The sequence below is a fragment of the Rhynchophorus ferrugineus genome, unplaced genomic scaffold (genome assembly GCF_030347505.1).
Source record: "Rhynchophorus ferrugineus isolate W39M unplaced genomic scaffold, kcgeb_rfMv2 rfM4, whole genome shotgun sequence".
NCBI classification, from domain to species: Eukaryota; Metazoa; Arthropoda; class Insecta; order Coleoptera; family Curculionidae; genus Rhynchophorus; species Rhynchophorus ferrugineus.
The window spans coordinates 36,952,148-36,980,074 of NW_027472583.1; the positions used below are offsets into that span (position 1 = coordinate 36,952,148).

The window sequence follows — 27,927 nt, forward strand, 5'->3', positions numbered from 1 at the left end:
GACCCGTTTATATAAAGCAAACAGTTCAAAATAGTCCTTCTATTTAGAAAAACAATAATTCCACCCCCGACTATTTTGTCTGCACAAGCTCCATCGCTACCCCGCCACTCCCCTCCCCTCCCGCACCGTCATCGCGCGCCAGCTCGCATCGACCTATACCACCTGATCGTCCCCTGCCACCTTCGCCGGTCTCCGTTCCCCGTCACCCCGTCGCCGCCCCGTCGTCCGCATGCCTGCAAACTAGGAAAACGCCACGCTCCAAACAAAACAAACCACCCACCCTCCCGGCGGCAGGATCGCTGTTCCGCCGCCCACGCCGTGCACGTGCTGGCGGAGGGAAATTCGGCCGAACGGGAATGGCCGACGTCACCCGAACCCACCTCGCCTCATCCCCCCGGCCAGGCTGACCTCGGAACGGTGCCAAAGCACTAACTGTTGCCCGGGAAACCTTTTTAGCTGATGTCTGGTCGGGACTCCGAAGCCGATCCGGGTTTGGAACCGGCGCTGGATATTTTTTGTTTCGATTCCCTGTGTTTTCGGTTCGATCTGGAGACGATGATCGACACTCCACGTACGGGAGGGTGGTAGAACGGAAAAGGGTATAAAAGTTATTAAAAATCGGAATGCATAAACGAGTAAAACAAATCCACCCACACAGTTTTTACATTCTAGAGATTCTCGTCAAAATTATGATTTTTGAAAGATAATTTCACAATTTCTCACAAACAGTCGTTTATTCTGTTATTCTCTAATACCAGGATGTCCTGAAATGCTTTGAATATTTTGGTGAGTTCTAGCTGAGTTTCAAACTCTATTGCTGTCTTTGCGTTGGATCTTTATTCTTCAATGACTGTAAGAAATAGCCTCAAAAATGTTTATTTATAAAAATTATATACTATGGAAAGATTATTAAAAATACACTTTTTTTAATATTAAAAGTGGGATAACTAAGATTTTACCAGAAATGCAAATACAAACATTGACGTCACTTACAGTTTCCTAACCACCATTTCCGCAATCCAACATTTAAACTTTTTAGCACACTTCTACTTTATTTGGATCATTTATCTTATATTTTACACTCAAAAAAATGGTGTCGTGCAACCAACGGAAAGAAAAGATAAATGAAAAAATTAAACAGGGATTTTCAAGCCTAGAGGCATTTAAATTTGTCTACAATAGATTCGTCGATCATTCCTGTACTATGTGACCGTAACTGAGATAGTAATTTTAAAAAGAATACTAGAAGTCTTAGATAATTGAATGAGTATTCCAGACATACTAACCATGGAATGTGATAGAATGTTGAAGAACATTATATCATATATAAAGCTCGGCAAGAAAATGAATAAGCGCAGGATAAAACTCTAAATGATACCCAATTAAAGCACAATCGTTGGTTGGAAACTGTGAGAATAGAATTATTGAAATCAAAGTTGTATCAATCAAATCTACTAAAAAAATTTATGATGATAATATCAAGATACAGATGCAAATGTATTTGACATGCCTAACAAAGTATTCATTATATGTACGTGATGGTAACTACAACATAAAGAAGGTAAAATAAACATGAAGGATTTTTGATTTTGATTTATACAAATTACCTTGTAAAATTTGTATAAATAAAATGCACAAATTTTAATTTTGAAGCCTTTTTTAATAATATCTCATGAAGTACTTTATAAAATCTGTGCTTGGACATGCTAGGTACAATACTAGGCCTTTGCTCTATCTCTTTGACATTACTTAACTTATATATATATATATATATATATATATATATTATTCATTCTAATCGATCATGTGATCATCGATTGTGTGAGGGTCCCTAACGTAATTATAAATAGGTAAAAATTCAAACAAGTTGTGTATCTTCGTTCTAAAACAGAAACTGTTATATTATTGTATCTACGCTTATTAATTTTCATGTCGAGTTTTATATTGATATTATTTTTACTTAATGTTGAATATTAAATTATATTGTAAAATAAATAAAATAAAAATAATATTGTTATAATATTATTCTGCGTTAAAAATCGTGATTCCAGAAGCTAATTTCCGTGATATTTCGTACTTTTTCACCTCTGAATACAGAAAAATGCAGCACTGTAAAAGAGATGTGATCACACATGTGATCCTTAAAAATTGTTTAATGTTTATGATGTTAAGTGCTTAAGTAAACGACAGTGTCTGAATTGGTTGTCCGTATTCGTTCTGGAAATCGCGATGTTAAGGGTGAACATTTCCCAATGACAGGTGAAATTCTTCAAAATATCGAGATAATTGGACATATTTCGGACATAATTCATCCATAGTAGGAACAAAGTATCGACCATAATATAAATTAGAACTATTTACATAAACTGGATATCAAAATCCAATTCCATATAAATTATCAATAAGCATTTTACACAAAATGTTTCAATTAATTCAATTCAATTATTTAACTCTGATATAAAAAAAAGAATACGAAAAGCAATGACAATTATATTGAGATAAAATTATTTTTATTATTACAAATTAGTTGTAATATTAATAAAAATATGACTAGTATTAGAATTACCGAAAAGAACAAAATTATTCGTAATTTGGAAACTTGGCAACGTCGCATACACTTCAATATAGTAGAGAAAACCCATGCGAAAAATTCCACCGACTCACCCACCTACACCCTTTCTATTCAGACGGGGGTTGTGGAGAAAGAGGGGCCTCGCAGCGAACGTGGGTCGAACACGAGGAAAGGGTAGAAGAACGAAAGCTCGATGATGTAACACATCCGCCTTTCAGAAACGACGTCCCTTTCGAGGCAGGTGTTTCACCAGGAGTGGCATTCTGTTCCGCTATGGGTTCAGACCGGTTTGTTAGTCGAACGAGACGAAAAAAGACCAAAAAAAACGAAGAGATATTTGATAAGAATGCATTTTTTTGGATCGAGTTATTTTGTTACATCGAACACGAGGAAGAAAGGAAAAAAATGGGGTTAGTTTTTAGTAGCGTGGGGAACTATCGAACGAAAACGACTATCACCAGTTTAGTAATTTTTATCGTCGACTGTTTATCGCGATTAGTTGACTATTTCAATCGACTGAAACGGTCGTAACAGTTTTATACTATTTTTTAACGTTCTGGTTTTGATGTTCTTACCTTAACCTTGAAAGTGATGTGCTGAATTTGTACTTATATGTAAATATATTTTGTATTTCTTTGTAATATGATAGCAAAAAATAATGTATGGGTAGTCTTTGGGAACTCCAATTTTTAATATTATTTATTTATGTAACAGGATAAGAAGAACAATATTTTGATTGATTAACAGTGACAAATACTTTTGACTGCAGTTATCTTATCTCGACACTTATTAGGTCTCTTTTTTTATTGATTTTTTCAATTTTCTAAGTCTCTCGATATTTATTCAGGTCTTTTGAATATTATAATTTCGTTTATAAACTTCAATAAACGAATCAACGAATAATAAATTAAAATATTTCTAATTAACGATAAATACCACTATTATTTTATTTAAAAAGGGTGCGATAGTTAAATAATTGGTAAAGATTGATAGAGAATGTACGATAAAATATTTAGGGGTAATATATGTTAAATATAGAAACAATTTTACATAACTCAAATTAAACAAATATTTGAAACATAACAGAATCAGTAATTATATCTTTCCTTTTCTTTCCCAAAATTATTACCGAGAATAATTTATTGAGAAGAAGTAGGTGTACCTATAAGTTATTAAAACAATATAAAAAAAGTGAGAACACATTCGAATGAAACACAACTAAAAAATTAGTAACTATGAAAAATAATACTATAAAGTTGTTGAAAGGTATAGAGTGGAAAATAATAATGGCAGAACAATAAAATTTAAAAACGTTCAGAAGAGATTTTACGTAATGGTATATAGTTGGAAAGGTATATTTAGAAAAATAGCAGAATGTTTATAATGTTGTTCGTCCAATTATTGTAAAATTACAGCTTTCTCGACAAATGAACTTCAATAAAAACTAAACAACAATGACGTTAATTTTGGAAATTATAGCGTTCGTATTTTTACGGTTCCTTGTATGATACATAAAGATGTGAGAACGTTAATTTCAAGAATGTTATCATAAAATTTGTGCTATCAGATCTTCACAGGTACATCGGGGATCGTTTGGGATTTCTTCTATTGAGACTATTCCTGGATTGGACATTTTACGATCATCATTAGAAAACCCTTAATAGAGGTTTCTTTTCCAGAACACTTTTATGACATTTTCATGTTTCAATCCTTATTTCAAGCTTTCATCTTTCCTTGTACATCCTCTCATTGGTCTCCTTATTTAAATCATCCAGTATCTCCTTCGTAGTTTGAGATTTCAGAGAAATCTAAGAACCATGTGACGCCCTTTAGCAAAACGCCATCAAATGTCGCATTGGTTCGACCCACGACGAAGAGCTACTCATAATTAATGGTTATAGCATGAAAATGATATCAGGAAAGAAACTTACAGGTAACGATACATAATATCATGGTTTAATAGATTTTTTCAAGCCGTATTGCCTTGAATTAAACAGGTGGTAATCGAATGAGGCCAGGTCTGACAAATATATCGCTTGCGGCATAGCTTCTCATGTCTCAAGTTTTCAAACATTTTGAGTCACGTAAGCAATATCAGGTCGAATGTTATCATGCAGCAGCATAATTTGGCTGCTTATTTGTCCAGTAAAAAGCAATTTTAATTTGTGCAAAACAAAACTTTAACTTTGATTTCATTTCACAAAATGTAAAATTAATTGCATATCTAAACAACACTATAAAATTCAATGAGGTATAATCATCCCAATCAGGACAGTAAACACGCTGGGTAAGACCGGATATCCTCTGAAATGGTCTCTAAGTAGGTTATTGGCCAATCAATTGGCTTAATATCGAGAATCGCACACCCCAGCTGATAAAAAGTCTTTAGAATATAAAGAAAAACGTTGATAACTTAAACGTGAATAATTTTTATTGATATTCAAACGGAGAGAAATTAATAACGATGGTCAAACAAAAATAACAATGTAAAGTTATTTTTAGAGAATCGGATATTTTAAGATGTTGAATGATATTAGAAGCAAGCCAGAGAACGGATCATCCTTATTTATGTCTCGTAAACAATGCAAGAAATATCTGGCAAAGTTCCCAAGAAAAAAAAAGGAATCAAATATTTCACGAAAAAAAAAACAATCCGGTTAGCAATAACTTCCAGTCTAGACTTGGCATCTTTTCCTCGATTATATTAATGCAAATATTTCCACCGAAACCATAATTTTGTAACATCACTCGGCAATTACAGGGTTCTCTCGATGAAGCCAAACATTCACGAATCGATTTTTTAATTACGGTCTATCAGAAATTGATCGATCAGATAATTCGACGAGATGAACGTGGCAAAAACTATCGGAATAAAAAGAATGAATCGCTCGGAATTCGAAGCTGTTAGCCTTTTAGTTCGGGCTCTTGGCTTTTTTGCATGAGTATCGCGAAATAATAATTATGCAAAGCCTTGAACTCGGCGCTGTCGGTAATAAAAATGTAAATTAGATCACAGTACCCATTATTCCGCGCTCGTAGAACCGTTCGACCTTCAAACGACCTTCTATAATAGGCAACTGAAAATCTTGGAACAATATTGACAAATATATTTCGTTCAAAATGTGCCCCAAATGAATTTATGTATTATTCAATACGCTTTGGGTTTAAATTGAAATAACTGGAAGTGGTTTAGATATGGCCTGATAACCTTCCATTTCGGTAAAATTGGTACTACATTTTTACGAACACGTATGAAGACTATTTCTACATATACAGCTGTACAAAGTTGCATGTCAACACACAACAATATATTTTCATTATATATTGTTGTGTGTCATTATTTGTACTAATATTTTTTATTAGGAAGATATATTAGATTCTTTCACGTAGTGAAATCATTTGTTACTTTAAATAAACAGTTATGGGGAAAATTGGTACAGTATATGTTCATCTCATTAATATAAATATCTTAATTATTATGATTTCTGGAACTTTCTTCCATCGTTGCTGATGATATTTTTTTTCTTCTTAAGCATTTGAAAATCGTGTGCGAGCCAAACCATTCTGCATCGTTTTGAAGAAGTGGTAATCAGAAGACGCTATGTCTAATGAGTACGCTGAGTGGGGCTGGAATTCACATGTATTATTTGCTACTGGCATGTGTTCTGATACATGGAGTAACAACACTGTTTGCTCACAGAGTTTCAAGTTGAGATATTTTTTGTAATACCATATTTCGGTATAGATAGATAGGTAGAGACAGATAGTTGGATATTTTAGGACCGGTTATATTTTCAAGTTAGGATATTATTTTATGAAAGTACATTTCGTGATAATTTTACCTCATCTTTCCTCGTACCCTTCCATTAGTCCTCTTTATATAGTACATCTCGTATTCCGTCATACATTTTTTCTGCCAACGATTTTTGTAGATAGATTTTAGTCATGTTAATATTATGGATCTATCAGTGACTTTACCTTGGGTTTAATGTGGACTTTAAATTATGGATCTCGGCCATTGTTTACCTCCAATCAACATCCCATAGGACACTAATATTTAACAGTTAAAAAAGTCTATGGACTAAAACTGGCCAGCTGTCTTTAATTAACAGGTCAATTGAAAAGTCGCCGGCCTACCATAGTAAAACACATTTTTTTGGCAAAATTCGTTATTTTTATTCAACATAATTCCCTTCAAGGGTGATGAACTAAGTATAGCGATACTCCAACTTTTCGATACCACTTTTGTAGTACGATTTGTCCTTTACTTCGATGAAAATTTCTTCCCAGTGAGCATTCTTTTGAGATCTGAGAATAGAAAATAGTCGCTGGGTGGCAGATCTGAAAAATTCATGGATTTTTGCCATGGTTTCCACTGACTTGTGACACGGTGCGTTGTCTTCAAACGGCCCAATAACCCTATGTAATAGTCGCTGTTGATGATCCTTCCTTTTTCAAGGTAGTCAATGAAAATTATTCCAACCTTGCCAGACGACTGTTGCGTTTTCCCACGCTTTGGAGCATGTACAGTCCACTCGGATGAGTGTCGATTGGACTTCGGAGTGAAATGATGGAACCATGTTTCATCCATTGTCACATATCAACGCTAAAACTCGGGTTTATTACGCTTGATGATCTTCAAACACTGTTTTTGGTCAAAAGTAAGCTCGCGCGGCACCCACTTTGCACACAGCTTTCTCATACCCAAATATTTGTGAATGATATGATGTACACGTTCAGTTGATATCTTTAAAGCCTCTAGTATTTCATTCAGTTTCAATTTACGGTCATTCGAAATCATTTTGTGAATTTTTTTAATGTTTTCGTCGATAACAACCTCTTCTGGGCGTTCACTGCGATCACCGTCTTCGGTGCCCATTTCACCACGTCTATACTTAGCATACCAATCCTTGATGGTTGATTTTCCTGGGGCAGTGTTGGGAAATTCGGCATCAAACCAAGTTTTTGCTTCAACTGTATTTTTTCCCTTCAAAAAGCAATATTTTATCAACACGCGAAATTCCTTTTTACCCATTTTTTTCACAATGACAAAAGTTGCTTCACTCAAAATGCTATAATTCAGAAACTAATAATCCGACAGCTGTCAAATTTATACACGCATCTTTTGAGGGTTAGGGCTAACTAAAAACATAATGATTTAATTCTGGTAGCGCCATCTATGTGTCAGGTCGGGAACTTTTCAATAGACTTGTTAGGTCACTAGCATGAATAACATGATTACTGTCGTGTTAGATTGAATCATTTTACTTTATTTAAAATCATTTTACTCTGGGTAAAGAGATGAACAGTGTAATCGCTTATTCCTGCTGCTATTACTCAATTTTATCAGTATTTAGTTGTTCGTTGTGGAAGGTCGACCATATCAATGCTTCCTAACTACCACATCTCGACTTTAATTTTAATAACATGTACAATTCCCATTCCAGCAAGACTTCGATGACGATTTAATTTGAAGCACAAAATATTTTATTCACAACTATCTACAAAATCAATTACTTGTTCAAATTATTTTTCGCGTTATACGATTCTTAACGTTATTTGATGCCCTGGACTCAGATCTTCAATTCTTGCGTCAAGATTGATTCTAGTTTATAAGTTCGCGCATGGGGACAGCACTGTCCTGTTATAACAGCTGTCAGCAGACGACGTTGCATTAAACGTCATTTGGAACTTGTTTTTGTGCAGTCATTTTGCTTCGGAACGTGTGAAAATGCAGAGTCAACGTTTCAAAATCGATCCAATGTGTTTTTGATATGTTTGTGGATTTTATATGCTTGGTAAATGTGAAAAACCCATGACAAATTTACTCAAATATGCATATTTGCAATACTTTGGTTTTGCTGTAATAAACTACAAGCTATGGGTATATTTGTGAAAATGTATAAATTTTTAACGAAATAATTATAATGATCGCTATTTTGCTCGATGAATGTCGGTATAAATGGAATTAAATGTTTTTAACATAAAAATTGAACCGACTTCAAAAAATAAATAAGGAGCTCAGTAAAAATTAAAAAATAATCAAACTCAGAATTTTAACACAAAAAAACATTTTAATATAAAATATGTACCTAATAATCGTTCTAATAACTATGTAAAAATAGTTATAAACCTTATTTCACCTATCTACTAAACATATTTTATATTCCACTATATACACACAATTCAGCTTAATATCTACCCAAACCTACTTATCAATTTACAATATTATTTTAACTACTACCAACCCACCAGTTTGAAGTCGGTGCCGAACCCACAACACGTTCGCTGCCAACAACGCGCTGGCGCGTAATGTGAAGCTCTCATTGGACGCCAATTACGTTCCAGTGCGTTGTATGTGCGGGGGTCTTTCTAAACCTTATATTTAGTTCGGCATTAGCAGTGCGCGCGTGTTGTTCTATCGGCATTATCTGAAGACTATAGGTGAGTCATTTACGTGCTTGGTTTCGAGTTTTCTTTTTTGATTTATATGTATTGCAGAATTGCATATGGCGCGAAAAAATATCGATACATCAGGGCCCTCTCGTTCTAAGAGAAGAAAAATAGATATGAAACGTGCCCTGACAGATGTTGAATTAATAGAAATCTCGGAGGACGATTTGTCGGACAACGTAGATGAGGATTTTGATTCTGGGACCGACGAGTTTGTGTCTAACGGAAGTTCGAGTGATGAAAATTCGGAGGCAGATCTCGATGAAAATACGGAGCGAGTGCAAGCAACATCTCAAGGGCAACCTGTTTTAGAAGATATATCCTGGGACAGTGATTCAGAGTCCATGAATTTTTTTCCTTTTACGAAGATTGAAAATTTTGTGACACCGGTTACTGGAAGTGATCCTGTTGATTATTTTATGCACATATTAACCGACGGTTTCCTTGATGAAATCGTTACGCAAACAAACAGGTATGCAGTTGAATTATTTTTTCGACCTAGTGTCACAGAAAAAGCTCGTATAACTTCATGGAATGATGTGACTAGGGATGAATTAGTAATTTTTTTGGGGTTATTACTTCACATGGGGAATATTCGATTGAACCGCATTCAAGATTACTGGAAGACTGATTATCTGTTTGACTTCCAAGTATTTGCTCATAATATGAGTAGAAACCGTTTTTTAATAATACTGAAAGCCTTACACTTTGCACAAAACCCTCAGGAAGGCGAGGCAGCATCACCGGACCGTCTATATAAAGTTAGAAGCATTGTAAACCTTTTCAATACAAGAATGGCGGAAATTTATTACCCAGGTCGTGAACTGACTATAGACAAATCGATGGTCTTATGGCGTGGTCGCCTAACTTTTCGCCAGTATATAAAGAACAAGAGACATAAAAACGGCAAAAACTTATATATGTTAACGACACCTGGAGGGATAGTTTTGAATGTTATGGTTTGTACTGGCATGTTAGACGATTGCGGAAGAAAAGGACATGCAGAAAAAGTTGTTTTGAAATTATTAGATGGGTATTTAGGGGTTGGACATAGCGTCTTTATGGATAAATACTATAATTCTTTTAAACTGGCAAAATCTCTTGCCGACAAACAAACTCACTGCACGGGACCAATAAAATCAAACAGAAAATCATTTCCGCAGGAAGTCAGGAATAAAAAACTTAAAAAAGGCGAAACAGTGGCAAAATATTCAAATGGTGTTATGATAGGAAAGTGGAAAGACAAACGAGAAGTCTGGTATATCTCAAATGAATATAAAAATGATCTGAGGCAAATTCAAACTAGAAGGAGAAGACAAGATGTTGAAATCAAGTCTAAACCTCTGCCTATTATAAATTATAACAAGTATATGAGTGGCATTGATACGCAAGACCAAATGCTTGCTTATCACCCTTGTGAAAGAAAAACAATCAGATGGCCCTCAAAAATTTTCGTACATATTTTACAGCTTATGATGATTAATGCCCATCAACTTTACAATAAATATTCAGGCAATCGTATTCCAATCTACGACTTTCGTTTGTCTGTCATAAAAAGGTTACTAAAGGTTCCGTCGAAACCTACTTCCAGAGCGGTTATCAGCGAACATATATTGAAAACACGAGAGGAGAAGAAAGCAGGAAAGGTAAAGAGAAAGCAATGTAAAAATTGTTATTTACAAAAAAAAAGAAAAGACACTATTTATGTATGCACTGCATGTCCTGGGAATCCTGGTTACTGTTTAGACTGCGCAAAAATTAGTCATGAGTGAGTCAAGGTTTTTATTTATGTTATAAAGTAAAAATCTGTATTAACGTATCGTCGTTCATTTATTTCTATTGACTTCTCAATTTACTTGAATAGATATTTTGTTTGTTTGTGGTAACATTTACTTAGTTTTTTTTTTCTTGTTTTTCTGCTGAATATTTTTTATCTTATTTTAGTAGTTGATTCATACTCATTATATATATAGTTTTGTTATGGTATATTAAATTACATCTTCTAATCAACAATGTATTTTTCTATTCCGTCCATTTTAATAGGCCACGCGCTCGCGCGTTTTACGGCCATCGGCAATAAAATTTGACCTCAGTGACGATCACGATATGGCCAGTGACATTAAAAAAAATAAATTTTTGTCAAGAAATATTTAAATCTAGACTGGACATATGTAAAAAAATATTAGAAATATTTTACTGTTGTAATCAGAAAAACCGTAGTCGGCTTCTAACGAAAGTATTTGATCCCAGATCGGCAGTGAAAGTGTTTATTAGTAAATTATTGGGAGTTGTCCCAGCAAGACGTAACAACACAAGAACCACAAGAATACCTATCGATATGACTATACATATAACGCTATAATTTCCAATTTTAATATTTAACCGGTCAGTCAGTACTGAGACAGTTTCGACTTTTATTTAAGAAGCATGCTCTTCTTGTTATTGCTTGTATTTTGTACATAACATTCTTTTATTTGAAAGCTTGTACTAATAACAAAGACACAAACATATTAATTTTCTATCAAAAAATATTTAAATCTAGACTGGACAGACATTAAAAAACGTTATTAGGAATATTTTACTGTTATAATCCGAAAAAAACGTAGTCGGTTTCTAGGGTAAGTATTTGTTTCCAGATCGGCAGTGAACGTGTTAACCCTGATGAAGCAGCATGCAGCAAGTGTTATTCACAACTTTCTCGGTAAGAACATATCACCAAATTACAAACAATTAATGCTCGAATGTCTCTCAAAATACGATTTCTTGATTTTTTTCCATCAAACTTGGGCGGCACGTGTGACAAGCTTGAGCGGCGACATCAAAATCTAGCGAAAATTGAAAGGGGATATTAAGGATTTTAGGACGAAGGCATTATGAGCGATTACTGTTGAGCTCTAATACATGAAATAGATACCAAGCAGTATAGAAGACTGGGTTCAAGTTCTGTTCATTTATGATGTATACTTTTTAATTCAATAAATGTCCGTTAATTGACAAAAATGGTAAAATAATTAATTTATTGAATATTTAGAAAACTAGAACCAATTTTGTAAAACGGTTCAAAAAACACTAATGAATCATATATTCTTTGTTATTGTCTTCATTGTCCTGTAGCATCTTCTATAAATACTCTCATGTATAGTAACAATTGAAAGCTAGTTTAACATTGATTATGTATTTGTATTTTAACTATGGATTTAATATCACAAGACTGAATGTCATCATTACACTTGGACATAGTATAAACTTATCCAAAGTAAAACAAATATTATATAAAGTTCAAACTGAGCCGCCTCGGTCTTACGAAAGAGAAAGAACAAGTGAACCTCGGCTCGAAACAGACCAGGAACAAGTCGAAAGTTACCGGAAAAATTCCACCGCGAGTAAAATAAAACAACAAACTTTTCCTCAACTCTCATTTCGTCCAAAACAAACCATTATTGCCCCCCTCGACCTATTTCGCTTAATTCAAAACACGCCTCCCCCACCCCTCTCAGCGAGAACTTTCCCGTCGCCGAGCCCCTTCTTTATTACGTAGCGCCACGGCGGCCTCCCCGCCCGCACCGAGCGCGATTAAAATTCGCAAAGGCGTCCGGGTGGGCGGACGGGACGGCAGGGAAACCGACGTCGATTCGGCAACACCGCCGTTATAACTTTTGCTAGGCCGACCTCGATCCTTTTCGACGACATGATTACATCAAAAGCTTCCCCCGAGAACAGCCGAAAAGCGCCAAACGGCTGGGGCTGACTGGCTGGAAGGCTGGCGGACGAGGAAGCGAGAGAACGAGCTAGCGAGAAGGGGGGGAACGGTTCCGAATTGGGGTGGGTGAGGGGAACGGAACGAAGCGTAGTTCGGTTTGGCGGGTGACGGGAAGGGGAAAAGGGGGTATTGGTGGCGGCGGCGGCGGCGACTGCTGCTGCTGCTGTTACCGCCCCTAAATGAATCCGTCTGCTGCATCGGGGTAAAGTTGCCGTAGAGACAAAACGATTAAAACAGGGACGTAACAAGATAATTTCTCCTGAAATAAATTGAAAATTACATCGCTTCCAGAGATATGTGGATGTAATAGTAATTTTTTGTGTGAAGTGTAATGTTTTATTTCACGCGTTTTAGAACAAAGAGGAGTTGATTACCCCATGGTTTTAAACATTTAAATGTATGACTTATTAAAAGGTAAATATATAAGGAATCACGTATTATTTTCAACAATTAAACAATTGTTTCAATATTAAAAACGGAAAAAGAAGTATCCACCACAATAAACCTTAAAAACATCTTGGGGAAAGTTAATCTAACTAAACTCGAGGAAGCCAATATCCACTTCCAATTTTCTGTTATATAGCATTACGTGCTGCTCTTAAATATTCCTGCTATGTAAATGAAAACATATTTCACAAAACACTCAACCACATTGATGACAACACCTTGTTGACAAAAATCTGTGAACATATATTGGCCTATAAATTATTTTTAAGGATTTACAATAGATGATGTTGTTGTGTATTAAATCGCGTCGGGTGTATTTGTAACCAACATCATGTCACTTTACAATATGTATCATTTCGTTGGAATTTAAACAAAAAAGTGCCTTCAATGTGTTGAAAATGTCGAATTTGTACCGAGTAAATCGCACTTACGGGAATATTTATTTTTACTTCATTCTGAAGAAAAAGACGACCGAAGGTAATGGCTCCATCGATTTCAACATGTGAATACTAGTTTTGACGGTTTAAAAATAGTAATTTTGATAGCAAAAACAAAGAGCGTTCTCGACAGACAAAAAATTGAGCATTTGAAGGCATTACTCAGTGATAAACGTTCCTCAATAAAATCCAAGAAGAATATACAAAATTATTAGGGATAACACAAGAAATCATTTTCATTCGATGAAGGATATGGGAATTATCCAAAAGCTTGTATATTTTATGTCATACGAATTTGATGCCAAGTGACATTGAAAGGCGTTTGGTCATACTGCTTCAACGCTAAAATCGGGAACATTTTTTCGTCGCATTGTTACTAGTGATGAAAATGATGATGTCCTCCTAGTCATGCATCACCATCAACGTCAAAACCGAATATCTATGGCTCCAAGCTAATTCTCTGTATTTGGTTGGATTAGGTCGATGTGGTATACTATAACCGGTTAAAACCTAATGAATAATAAAATTATCTATGGGAATGGTTATCAGCCACAATCAAAGCATTTGAGTCTAACACTGCGCGAAAAACGGCGTAATACGAGCAAAGACAAAGCAATGTTATATTTCAGCATGATACCGTTCGATCATATGTTGTAAAACCGGTGAAAACAAACTTCAAAACATTAAAATGGGAAGTGCTACCCCATCCGTCCTATTCTCTAGAATTTGCTCCTGCAATTTGCTGCTAAAGACCAAAAGGGAAAAGGTCAAACCAAATATAGCAATCTTTACAAATGAATGGAATTAAGTGGAGCATTGAAGGAAATAATCGTACTATACAAGGGAAAATGTATTTCAGACAACACTCAACCACAAACAAACGTCATTAGTTGACCAATGTTACATTGTCTAAAATAAATAGTCACGTATTGAAATTGTATATCTGCTAATATAATCTTCAAATATTAGCGATTCTGCATCAGAGTATGTTTTCTTTTTCTCCATTATAGCTTTGAACACAGTTAGCCTCATCCTAAGAGATAAACTTTATTAGAAAAATATTTTGTATTTTTAATTTAAAGAATTTTACATCGACTATTCTTGGCACATGATGACGTTGTCGTAATTTCAACAAGTTGTCGGGATTAATTTCAAGAAGTATAAAATAACAAGAAACCTAGCGCAACGTTGAAAAAAATGTATGCAGATGTGGAATTAAAGGTTTAAACGGAACCTAATTATCAATAGCGCTCCCTAAAAACTGAAAATGCGAATAAGCATATATATGAATAATTGGAATAATTTTAAACATGTGGAACGTTCACCTCACGAGGTGAAAAGTATTCACCTTAAAAGGTAGACAAAAGCCCCCGTAGATTATCATAGACAATAATTTGAATAAAATACATTCTACTAATTTTTCTGAATAAAGTTTCAAAATTGCAAAAAAATTACAAATTAATCCTTACACTCTATACTTGGAAACATTTAGTTTACTGGGAAGTCACACCCAGCGTATTCAACTACCATTGACCTTTTCGATTATTATTTGCTCCTAGCTCGATCGATGCGATTGTCCGACTAGATCATTCCTCCATTTTTATTAAAATGTTTAATGCATTTAAGACTACTTGAAAGGCATGTTTGTGTTTCTGAGATAGAATTGATGAAAAATATATACTTAATAAAGCCATCTCTTTAAATATAAAAAAACCTCCCAAGAAATAAATTAACAATGATTATATTAAAAGACAGAGATTATGCTGATTAATTTTTCATATTTAAATTGAATAACTTTATCCGATACTGATCTGAATCTCGCTGCCATTCAAATCAATCCTGATACCTACATCAAATACCAATTAATTAAAGATTCCTTCAGTATAAATTCCCGATGGGCTTAGACGACCGAAAATAAAAAACTCCCATTTACCCTCCAAAGAGCGGAGTTTCTCCCCAGGGACCTCGCACGCGTCGTCTTCTACTGGAAGGCCCGGAAATCTGCCCCCCTTCCGCTGCTCTCCCCTCAATGCCGTTCTCATTCGGTGTCGCTCTTTATCCCGCGTTATTCCTCCTGGCCTCCATTTTTCTCCCGTCCCCCCGCCTCGATTCCCCGCGTCCAAGCCGTCCACCCCTCCCAGTTCGCTCTGAAATTTTTCCGACCGAATTTCCACGTCCTTGGATTTTCTGACGACGACGTCAGAGTCAGGACCGGACTTTTTCGGTAATGGCAAAATTGAAAATAGTTAAAATATTTATTTTCTGTTTCTTGTTTCTTATTGTTGTAACTCTTTCTCATTTATTGATAAGTAATTTACGGGCTCATTAACGTCTCATTCTTTTATTTATTCTTCAGAAGTAAGGACAATGTATCTAGAGAAATAATTGTTTACATTATATCTGGTTGTTAAATTTTTTTGTTAGATCTTAAAGACTGTTTCTTACTAATTAGCGTTTATCTGATATGAACCTAATGCTCAACAAAGCCTTTACTACTAAATGACCAATGACCGATTTAGAGACCACTAATATGAAGAAAAAATCCACTTGCAGTCGTCTGATCTTATCCAACTTGATCTACCAAAAATATAAATTATATCTACACATTGGCATTAGAACTACCAGGACGACCTGGTCGCCGTGATCACTTCATTTCCTCAAACAACAAAACCATCAACACACTAATAATAAAAAGTCAGTAAACAAACAAATAAATACTATGTTTACTAAATGACTGTAAGGAATAAAATTTTAAATTGTTGTTAATTTGAAGTACTGAGATGGTAATGGTGTTAATTTCATTGTTTTCATCTCATTATTTTCGCATTGTATTTATTACCGGTAATTAATAATTTCTATAAAAATAATCTATAATCACTTTAATTTTCAGACATCTACTACAAAATAAGATGGGTATATTGCTGCACATTTGATTAAAGTATATCAATATAAAACTTTCGTAGATTTTTTTCATTTTGTTAATTCAAATTAAAAGTGAACTGAAAAAATATATTATCTTATTCGAAATAAGACAATGTAAAAAGGAGCCTCTTTCGACTTATTACTTTGGTAGACATTAGTAAAGTATTTTTAAAGGTAGTATTCAATGCAAGGAAAACCTACTGGTTAATCAGCATGAAAAGCATCATGCCATGTTTTTACAATAATAGCATAATCTTCCCAACAAATTGTGGAGAAAACTAAAATTAGATGTCACAAAACTTGCAGTATTTTCATTTTGCCTATTCTCTAAAACTATCATAAAAATGAATTTATTGGATAACATCACATTGTTTTATCCAATCTATTAGAAATACATTTTACAAGGAAATACATCTGGGGAATATAGTGACACTTACAACAATTCGCACTGAAGTACGAATTTCTGTACTGAAAAGCACTGATTTTTCTTGCGGTTTTTAGAACCCTGTATGAGTAACAATAATAATTTGAATTTATTGTTTTGGAAAAAAGAAGGGAAACTATCAAACTTCAGATCCAAACGATTTTTTGCTCTATGTCATTAAAAATTTTTTTTATCAAAGACAAAATGAATCAACGAATCAAATATACAGTTTTCTCCATGTTAACATTTTTGTATGAAAAACACAGATTCATGAATTAATGACAGAACTTAATTTACAAAATAATATAAGAAATGATAACTGTGAATCCATCAGTTATCCTGCATATTATTTAGATGGAAAATGACAAGTTTAACGCATATTTACATGCTTTATTTATATAAGCAGCTTATCTTATATGTACCATAGGCAAATCAAAATAAATACTAAGCGTTATATGTCGAAGCCACGCCTCCATACTCTTCGACCATTGTCTGCACACCAGCTGAATAGTCATAAATCATCCGCACGACTGATAGTAACCTATCTTCCCAATGAAATCAATAAACCCTATTTATACGACGTTATAAATCATAAATATCGCTAAAACCACCAGCTTTCTGCTGTTACCTATGTAAATCGCCACCCACATAGCTTACTTGCTTAGTAATATCTTTAGTTAATGTTTATCCATTATGAAGCTCTAGGGGCTTCTGTTGATTTCTTTTATTTTGATATTATTGGAATACCTCTAAATATTTTTAAATATTATTATTATATTTATTAATTATATTATTTATTTTATTTTTTATTATTTAATTATATTATATTTATTAATTATTTAAAATGCATATTGACAATTTTGCAATCAACAATGGATACAACTTCTGTTTGCCAACCGATGTAGCTATAAATCTGATTTCTCTTTCTATATATATATATATATATATATATATATATATATATATATATATATATATATATATATATATATGTATGTGAAAAAGCTGAATTATTTGAATTCCAACCGAATGAAATAGAATCAATGGATACAACTTCTGTTTATCAGCCGATATGGCTATAAATCTGATTTCTCTATCTGTATAAGCCTAAGTTGTAGAAAATTTTAGCTTAATTTTATTTTAATTTGGGAAATATACACATGCTGATGTATTTATCCTATACTTGTTTTGCTTCTGTAATGTGACAAATTTATTTTAACATCGAGAAAAACTAAAAAAAACTACATTAATGTTCCCCAGAGAGAGTTTAGCGACTCTGCCAATAATTGATATCTACCAGAGGATGTAGCAACCACCTTAGATGTAGTTTTTATTGATATTTATTCAGCTTTCGACTATATACACTAGCCGTAAAATTGGGCAGCTTTAGAAGCTAAAGATATTCTCCTAAAATTTCCGTTAGTTCCATTAGAGATGAATTTGAAACTTGTTTTATAGTTACGTAGTTTATACATAGTTGATGTAATAATTAGAAAAACCTTTGATGTTGATTATCGCTTATGACAGTATTACATTCGCTGAGACTGCGATGATTTTTATTAGTATTAATTCTCAAGCAAGGATTAAGACCAAATTATTGGCAACTGAAGCTGCTGTTGTAATGGGAGCCAGTTCAGCAAGTTCGGGGGGTTTCAAGTACCCCGGAAGAAATAGACAGAATACTGGAGAAGAAAGTGGAATACTGGAGAAGAAAGACATCTATTACTGGAAGTTATAAATCGAATCGTTCTAGCTGACAGTGCTTTGTTTATCTAAGATGGTACACAGGTTTCTAGACAGAAGAGCAGAAAAATCACAATTAAAATCCAGTTATCGAACATTTATTTTGCCAATTCTTCTGTACGGCTTTGGCATTTTACAGTAAGATACTGTTACAGTCTGGCATGTGTAAGCTTTAAATGCGATTTTTAAGGTAAATATTTAAAATAGTTTTAGTAATATATTTTAGAAAATATACTTCTATCTGAGATTATATTAGAAATGAAATAATTTGTTTAAGATGCGACAATCAGTCCACAGTTTAAAAACAATTCCAGAAACGCAAAATAAGGTAGGTTGAACATGTCTGTCGAATGAAAAGTGAACGAATTTCACACAAATGTTTAACGAAATATCGCTTTTGTATGAAAGATGAAGCAAGCAACTCTAAAAATGACATGGTTCACAGTTTTAAAAAATTGTACAATATTCGGTGAAGAATATTCGTTCTAAGTTCTATGGCGTAAAGTCTTAAAAAGGAATTAACGTCTGTTAAAGGGAGACGAAAATAACTATGTTACAAAAACGCCAAAATAATTCATCCAGTACCATGCTGTTATCCGGCTAGTACATTTAACATTGGCCACAACTCTCAATAATATAGTAAACACCACAAAACAACTAAAAAATTCCATAAATAATTTATATTTCTATCGTATTTTGCTCCCGAATAGAAAGCCATAAAGATACCTTAAAAAAGCGAGATAAAACTACAGTTGTTCGAAGTCAGACGTCTGGCGTTCTGAATAGTTTTTTACATTTTCTCTAGTAAATTTCCTTTAAATGGCAACATTATGTCGTTTAATGTTTTGTCGTTCAATCAGAATAACATAGTTGTTTAAGGTTGAAATACGTTTTTTATTTAATAAGATGAGATTATGATTTAATAATTAACGAGCGAATGAGAATATTCTCAGATTGATCCTTTAATTTAGTTCAAAATGTCATCAGTTTGTTATTTTACCAATTTCAAATGAAACTACAAACAAAATTCCTTTGTCATGCCAAAATATTTCCGGGCGATTTTTCAATTTCAACTCTCTAGAACTGAAATATTTACATCACTCTTTAAGCTTTAAGAAGAGTAAACCCAGACCTCTTGGGCTATTTAGGGTGAATTACAATACATTATATGAACATTAACAGCTTAAAATACTACACAGTAGAATATATACAATAAAATTTTTCAATTACACAATAATAAATGTATGTTACAGGTGTTGAAGTAGGTCTATGGTCCAGTGTTGTCGGCATCTCAAGTTGTCTCCTCAAATCATCTCATCATATTTTTGGCAGTCCAGTAGGATGTGTCTGACGCCAAGTTGAATCTGGCACAAATCACATAAGGGCGGGTTTTGTCCCTTCAACAAATATTCATGTGTCAGTTTACAGTGTTACATGTTATTATGGTCTATAGATTGATAAAAGATCCTCTTGACTTCCCATAATTTATTGTTTTTTATGAGAAGGTCCCATTCTAATTGGGTCAATTGCCTATTTAGGCCTTTCATATAGACTTTGGCATCTTTTTTGCTAAACAGTTCGTTTAACTTGATTGACTTCCCTACTTGCCAGATGGTCGGCTCTTTCGTTTCCAGATATTCCTTTATGGGAGAGGTATGTTATTCTTACACACCCCTAAATTGTAACTTTGTCTGTATCTCTCTGATGTATGTGACCAGAGGGTGGACTGTCCTTGCCGATCTTAATTCTCTAGGGAACTCATAGAATCCGATACTACTAGTATGGATTCGCTAATTTGTGATTCTTCCAAGGCAGATAGGGCCATATATATAGTCAGCAGGTCCGCGGTGAAAATGCTAGTCAATGATGGGAGCCAAAAGTGTCTCTCGAGTAGACTAGATGTATAAGCAGCCCCCCCCATAGTTCTCACGTTTTGAACCATCCGTGTAGATGATAAAATGATTTGAATAGTTCTCTTCAATAATCTGTCTAAAGAAGATTTTTATTGTAGAAGAGCTATTTGTTTCTTTATTCAGAACCTTCATAGAAAGGTATATGTGTATTCTTGAAAACTGCCATGGTTGTATATTAGTGATTCTACATAAAAATGTGGAACGCTTCACGATTTTGCGTATCATCCTTGCGCAGGAGCCATGCTAATCTTCTCTGTATCGTTCCAATTTTAGTATATGTACCGCCGAAGCGAGTACGAACGAATATATAATCCACAAGCAATAAAAATAGCTTAGAAAATGTATTCTTATAAACGACGTTCAAGTAGAACATTTGAAAGAGTTTTCAGTTTTCAACAGATAGAGTATCAGAAACTTTAAGCTACAGTCCAAAAAGTAATGAGTTTACTGACAGCTTAGATGCGAAATAGTTGATGAGTTTTCGATTAATTGCAAAGTTTGAGATGTGTAAATAATGTTTTAATATTTTTGACATACATACATGACTTTTTTTATTTGATACTGTGTGTGTTTTATTTATTACCAACATGTCATCACATAATGGCTGCGAATTCAAATTTTGCTTACATTTTGGAACACCTTTTATGTATTTCAGATACGAGTTAGTGTCAATCAAAAACATTAAAATCCAATGCAAGACAACTATAAACTTATCTGAACTATAAAGCGAATATTAAACCGTCCTCTTCAGCATTTAGTTCGTCTCTCTCTACAACCCCATTCGCCCATAAAACTGAAACTATTAAAACTTTGCGATGCAAAGTTGGTCTGGTCGAACTTTTCCCTTCCATAAATCCCAGTTATCTACACGAAACTTTCCCGTCAAGCAAACTTCTTCGAAACTAACTTTTCAGTCGATAAAATGGAACTTTTTAAACTTTCTGCCAGTCTGCTAGTTCGAAACGGGAGCAAACGTGAGGTGGTCCACTGTTATGACGTTCTGTATTATGCATTTACCGCTAACGTAAATGGTTAGTTTAAAGATCCCAACACAGGAAGAATAATGTATATATTAGAAGTTTTAATCGTACATCATAGCAAACAAACACATGAACAGAACTGACCTACCAGCTATAGTTCATTTCCGTTAAATAAAACACGTTGTTCGCAAGGGATAGTAAAATATATTTATTCGAAGTATTGGCCATTTCGCCTATCTCTCAGGCAATTTTGGATGCCAATGGAAAATAACAGCCATTGAACTAAAAAACATTCACAGATTCATACAATTATAGGGCCATTTTTTAATTTTTTAAAATTCCTGTCTGCGTGTGCGTGCCTCGATACAAAAAGGTGGTAGTTAGTTTTGGTATGGTAGCCAAGTCTGGACAATACGGCGGGTGTGATAAAATTTCCCATTCAGGTGATATCAATAATTCTTTTAGTAGTTTTACTGAATAAAATTATTATTTTGCTGCATAATCACCTTATCTGGTTTTTGACCTTATTGTGGACGTTTTTGATGAATACGTAGTTTAAATTGTTCATTTTTTGAGGATACATTGCTTAACAAATATCTCCAGCATATGCGCACTATCCTGCATAAAAATCACAGAAAAGAATAAACTATATTGTCTTCCTTTTACAACGGCGGTACATTATTTTCGAGTCGATTGGTGCAGTCGATTTAGAGAAATTAAAACAACAAAAAAATCTGAAATATTTAAATTTTGTGTTGCATTAATAATTCTATAGCAATAATAACTAAATTGTTGTGTTATTCTTGGTGGTTTAACTTACATTGGTTTTAAAATATGGAAGAACAAGGGTGAGTGCAGAATGTAAGATTAAATTTTTAAGTTATAAAATCTAAACGGCATCAATTTTATTTATAGTAGGAATGTTAGGTAATAGGAATAGGTATCAACATATGCCAAAATTTAATTGTAACAAGAACAGAGAAGAAAATGATTCTTGTTGTGTTGGAAGTAGTTGAGTCATTAATGAGGTTGGTCCATCAAGAATAGTAGCAAAAATTGTAGTAACTAGTAATATGTAAACATTTAATTTAAACATAATGTATTTTAGTAATGATTCAAATTTTAATTTATAGGTGAGATGTAGCTAGAATTTGTTGAGAGTGAAAGTCGAAGAATGTGAAATTCAGAGAAGAAGAAATTAAACAGCATTTTGCTAAGAACAGTGTACTCTGATACTATGAAACAATTAAATTTACTAACAAAAGTAGACCTGGATTAAATAAACAAACTATAAATCTATCAACGACATCCTAATGATCTAATGACAAAGAAAATACAATGCATTATTATATAAGTGTTCTTTCAGCCTAAAAATACGATCATCCATTCGTTTTAGGCTAGTAAATTTATATTATGGTCGAAACCTCCAGGTAGTCAATTCATTAATGGGGTTTCCGGATCAAGAATAGTAGCAAAAATTGCAGTAGCTATTATAGATATTTGGATATTTTTAGAATAATTTTACTGTTTTCATATATAATGGTGGCTTTTTCGTTTGTTTTTAACTATATTGGCTGAATATTATCTAAACGATTTTGGTCTTTTTTATGGTAATGTATATTTATATGGTTCTTGAGTTCATGTTAATTGTTCAAATATGTATATTAATTTAAATATGGTGCTTTTATAAAAATAGAAAGGCATATAGAAAGTATTTTTATTATTTCATTTTATTCAATAAATTTTTAAATAGAATGTGTTATTTAAAAAAAATCAATGTTTATTTCCCTCCTTATATATAGTTTCAACATTAAATCACTATTTTTCAAATTTGTGCATATCTATTTATAAAAAATAATCTATGTATAAAAAAGGGGTAAGTAAATGAAGCTGTATATAGACATACGCCAAACTTTAATTATTCTCTGTTGCAAAAATAAATGGAGCCCAGTAAGCGCATGCGCTAAATCCGGAGATATTTGTTGGTTAATGTATCCTCATTTGTTGTCAGTAACGTGTTAACTTTCTCCAGATTTCAATAGTGCAATTCAGCATCTTTTTCGGAAACGTTTTGGCCTACCAATTTATTTGCCTTGAATGATCATCGAAGCCTCTACCAGCAAACGATGGCTCTCAGCGACCTTTTTCTTTTGATGAAACAAGAAAACTAATGCACATGTTCGGGCATAAAATTAGACTTTTTCAAAAAAAATTACCAATATTATATCAATAACGTTGTTATTTTGGCAAAACGTAACTCATGTGTATTTTTAAATCATAACACTGCATACTTATGGCTAAAATTAAAAATAACTATTATGACAATAAATAAATTAATAAATTAATTATGTTCGATAATATAAAGCTATCATAATTCTAAATAAGTTAAAATTTCTCATTATCCATTTTTTTGTCTTTAGAGCTTTATATCCAAATAAGACAATTTCGATATATTATGTGTTTAGGTGCGTAAGAATATTCATCCGTAGTATTTATTTGTCGTATACTTACTACTACTTTTTTAATATATTTTACCTTTTACCAAATAGGGGTTTATCTGGAGTGGACCTACAGTTTAACGTGGGCTTCGAACCACGGTCCTCAGCATTAAGCCTACCGACTGGCCAGTGACAGTTGATCACTTAGAAATCATTTCAGAAGACACCCGGTCTTACCCAGCCTGGTTACTGGCGTGAATGGGATCATTTTCCTTCTCGAATTCTACACTCTTGCCTAGGATAATCACAAATTTTAAACAAATAACAAGCATACATTTACGACCATGCCCCAGCAGGATTCGAACCCGCGGCTATCGCAAGAGTAGGAGGATCACCTTTACCACTGCGCCACTAAACTTACTACTATTTGTTGGAAGGAAAATGGCCGTGAACAGAAACACTAGTTGACGTAAAACTTGTTTATTTGATGTTAAAATTACACTTGGTCGATGGGAGGATTGAACGGATAATTAGGTTAAGGTTGTCCCGGATATGATGGATATAGGGCATGGAAAGAAGAGAAAAGAGAGAGACGTAGGAGAGACTGATCTTTTATAGCCTAAGATAGTATGCTACCAATCATTGCACATTGCCAACGTATGCTACCAATCATTGCACATTGCCAACCATAGAATCATGTGTGGCTTTATATGTTGTGGCCTTAAAAGTGGCGATTTTAATGTTAATGGTAAATAACGGTCTGGAGGACTGGTTCTGGAGGAAAAGTTCGATACCTTAAGCCCTTAAAGAGCTGTGAAATGGCTTAGTAGTTATATCAACTGCATGTGGTGGTATCAGTATGGTGTAGTATAATATAATTAGTTGTCGATTAAACAAATTGAACGAGACGTATTATTGCAACAAAAACCCAGTAACTAATATCGTTCTTTCGACACGGTACCATCAAATTGTCAGAAAAATAGGAGCAAGTTATAGAAATTATAGAGAATGTCTTTACTAATTCATACTCTACCTATTTTTTTTAAATAAAAGTGAAAGCTCTCCCTAAAGTGAAAAACAAGATGAGAATACATGATGGTCTTATAGCCCTTGTCTTAGATTACCTTGGTATTTATAAATTTCCAAACCCTAATATGAAATATTATTTTATACAAATTTCATAACGTCCATACAAAAGAACCAACTTGAACTAATATAATTTTATCAAAATTATAGGATACTAAGCTAAAATATATTTTGAACAACTTTGGAGTTATTCAATCAGGTCAAGCTCTCTTCTTTATCTTGAAAAGTTCAATATCTATTAATTGAATATATTTGAAAAAGAGATAATCTTCCCGGAATAATCCTGTCGGTTCCGCCAGTTTTAATTTGTTTGAGAAAATCGCACGTTTAATAATAAGTAATAAAGAAATTAGTTTTAAAGATTTTTTAAAATTTGAGTCTTTATTATTAAAAATCCATACAATGTATTTCATTAAAAATCCATCAATATCCGCTATTCCCAACTTTCGGACAATTTACGGATTCTATCTTAAAAGAACGATGTATCTTTTGTAGTAACCAGAAGTAGCAAGGTCTGGAGAATACGCGGGTGGGATAGCACTACCCATAATATAGTTTTGCAACATGTAGTCCGGCCGTTTTTCGCGCAATGCTCGATTCAAACGCATCAATGGTAGTCGATAGCATTCTCCATTGCTGGTTTCATTAGATTTTATTAGCTCATAGTATACCACACCAAACAGATTTCATCAGAGACAGGTTTCGCCTGTGATGTTGATACATGATTAGGTGGTCCTCATGATTGTTTTCTCCTTAGATTATCGTAATGAACTTTTCATCACCAGTAACAATAAAATGCAAAACACTTTTCCGATTTTGCCGGTGAAGCAGCATTTCATACATCACCAAACACCTTTCAATATATCGGGTTCAATTCATATAGCACCAAATATCCTAGCTTTTGGAACATTCCCATGTTTTTCAAACAATTGGAAATAATTTCTTGTGTTATTCTCAACAATTCTGCACATTTTTATTGAGTTTTACATGGATCATCATTAATGAAGATTATCTTGAAATCCTCGTCTAAAATTGTTTTTGCTTGTTCCGAAAGCCACTTCAAAATCGCCCCTTTAAAAACGTTAAAACCAATTTTCACATATACCCGATGCGATTTAATACACAGTAACACCACTTGTTGTAAATTCTTTAAAATTAATTTATAGGTCTGATAAGTAAAAATAATTTGTTTTAAAAAACCTAACATATAATTTCTTATATTGACGAAATTTACCAAAGACTTGGTAAAAGGGCTCAAGGACACAATCAAAAAGCTTAAAAGTCCCCATAGAGTTCTGTCTGTCTCGCCGGCTCATTTTTATTGTTTCCGTCATCTTTACGGTACATCGTAAACCACCGAATATAAGTGCAGATGTAAAAACTCGATGGCGGAATCGCTTTACGAACACTTAACCTCGAGGTGTGCCGTTTTTACGACTCAGATCCGGCGTAATTTTTCTTTATAGTCGTTGGCGTAAAACTGTATCTGTTTATGCGACGAAAATTGACACAATGTTGTCGGGAATCCTTTCGGTTCGTCTACAAATCTTCAAATGTACCAACGACAATGACAAAAAAATGTGATATCATTATGGTGAATTAGTATTTATGTCTTCAATTAGTTGATTTAAATACATGAATTTTAAGAACAATTTAACAATTGTATATAGTACACTATATAAAACTAAAAATATTCGAAACAATCGATTTTAGAAAAACAGTGAATCTAGTCGATAGTCAAAAATAGCTTACTGTTTAAAAAAGGAATTGAATAATGATCCCAAATGTGTTTCATCGTAATATAATAGTTGGAATAATAGAAGTAATTGGTTTATTTTTATTTTACTGCAACGTATACTTATGGATGTTTTTTTAACCGTCTTGTAGGAATGTTCGTCGGGTCGGTCGGTCGGTCGAAACGTGTGGCTGCCGCTGCGGTTATCTATCAGAACACTCACTACTATTTTTGGAAGGAATTTGCACGGGAACTAAAAACACTGGTTGAATCAAAGTTGTTTATTCTAACTCACGATTGATACATGTGGTCGATGGGAGGATTGACAGGATATTAGGTTAAGGTGAAGGAAGTACGGTAGCGCTGTGGAAGTGGTACTGTTACAGGGGGACGGTGATAAGAAAAGAGAGCGAGACGTCGTCGTGATGGCCTTTTAAACTCCAGAACTGCATGGTACCCATCCATCGGCGTTGCCAACCTTTGTAGTTATTGATGGTGAATTGGTGGTGGCCTAAAGGGTCGTGGCGGTCGCCACATAACTCCCCTCCTAGTGGAACAGCCGTGGAACGTACCTATACGTGGTGCAAGTTCCGGAATGCACCCGCAATCACGCAAACAAACGCCCGGGGACTGCTGATGAGATGGGGATCCCAACCTGAGCGAGGAGTTTTACGGGATCAGCTGCCATCGGAGCTGTAGCAGGACGTCGTTCGTCTTGAGGCGTTTAGCTTTGTTTGAGGGTACCTGTAAATGTGTTACGTGTCCCGTTTCGTGATGCGAGGGTGCTCATGTGTTGCTGGTATACATGATGGGCTTCTGTGGTTTTCGTCCATCAGGCTAGTCTCGTGGGATGTCGTCGACCACGTGGTGTTGGTGAGTTCCGTTCCTCGTGCTATCCTTCCATGCACGTGTCAAGCACCTGTCGAGTGGCTTATGTTGAGTTGATTTACCTGTTAGGCACTTTGATCACGTCGGGGTCACCAATTGTAGGAATGTTCGTCGGGTCGGTCGGTCGGT

The 27,927-nt window shown here is 34.2% G+C and overlaps 1 protein-coding gene and 1 non-coding gene across 3 annotated transcripts in view; both read right to left on the bottom strand.

Moving 5' to 3' along the window:
* LOC143195027 (putative JmjC domain-containing histone demethylation protein 2C) overlaps positions 1-27,927 on the bottom strand; it is a 549,561-nt gene that overhangs the window by 216,575 nt on the left and 305,059 nt on the right. The gene's annotated exons all lie outside the window — the stretch shown is intronic.
* LOC143196749 (U6 spliceosomal RNA) lies at positions 20,862-20,968 on the bottom strand. The gene has a single exon (XR_013005817.1). It is a non-coding gene; the product is annotated as a U6 spliceosomal RNA (small nuclear RNA).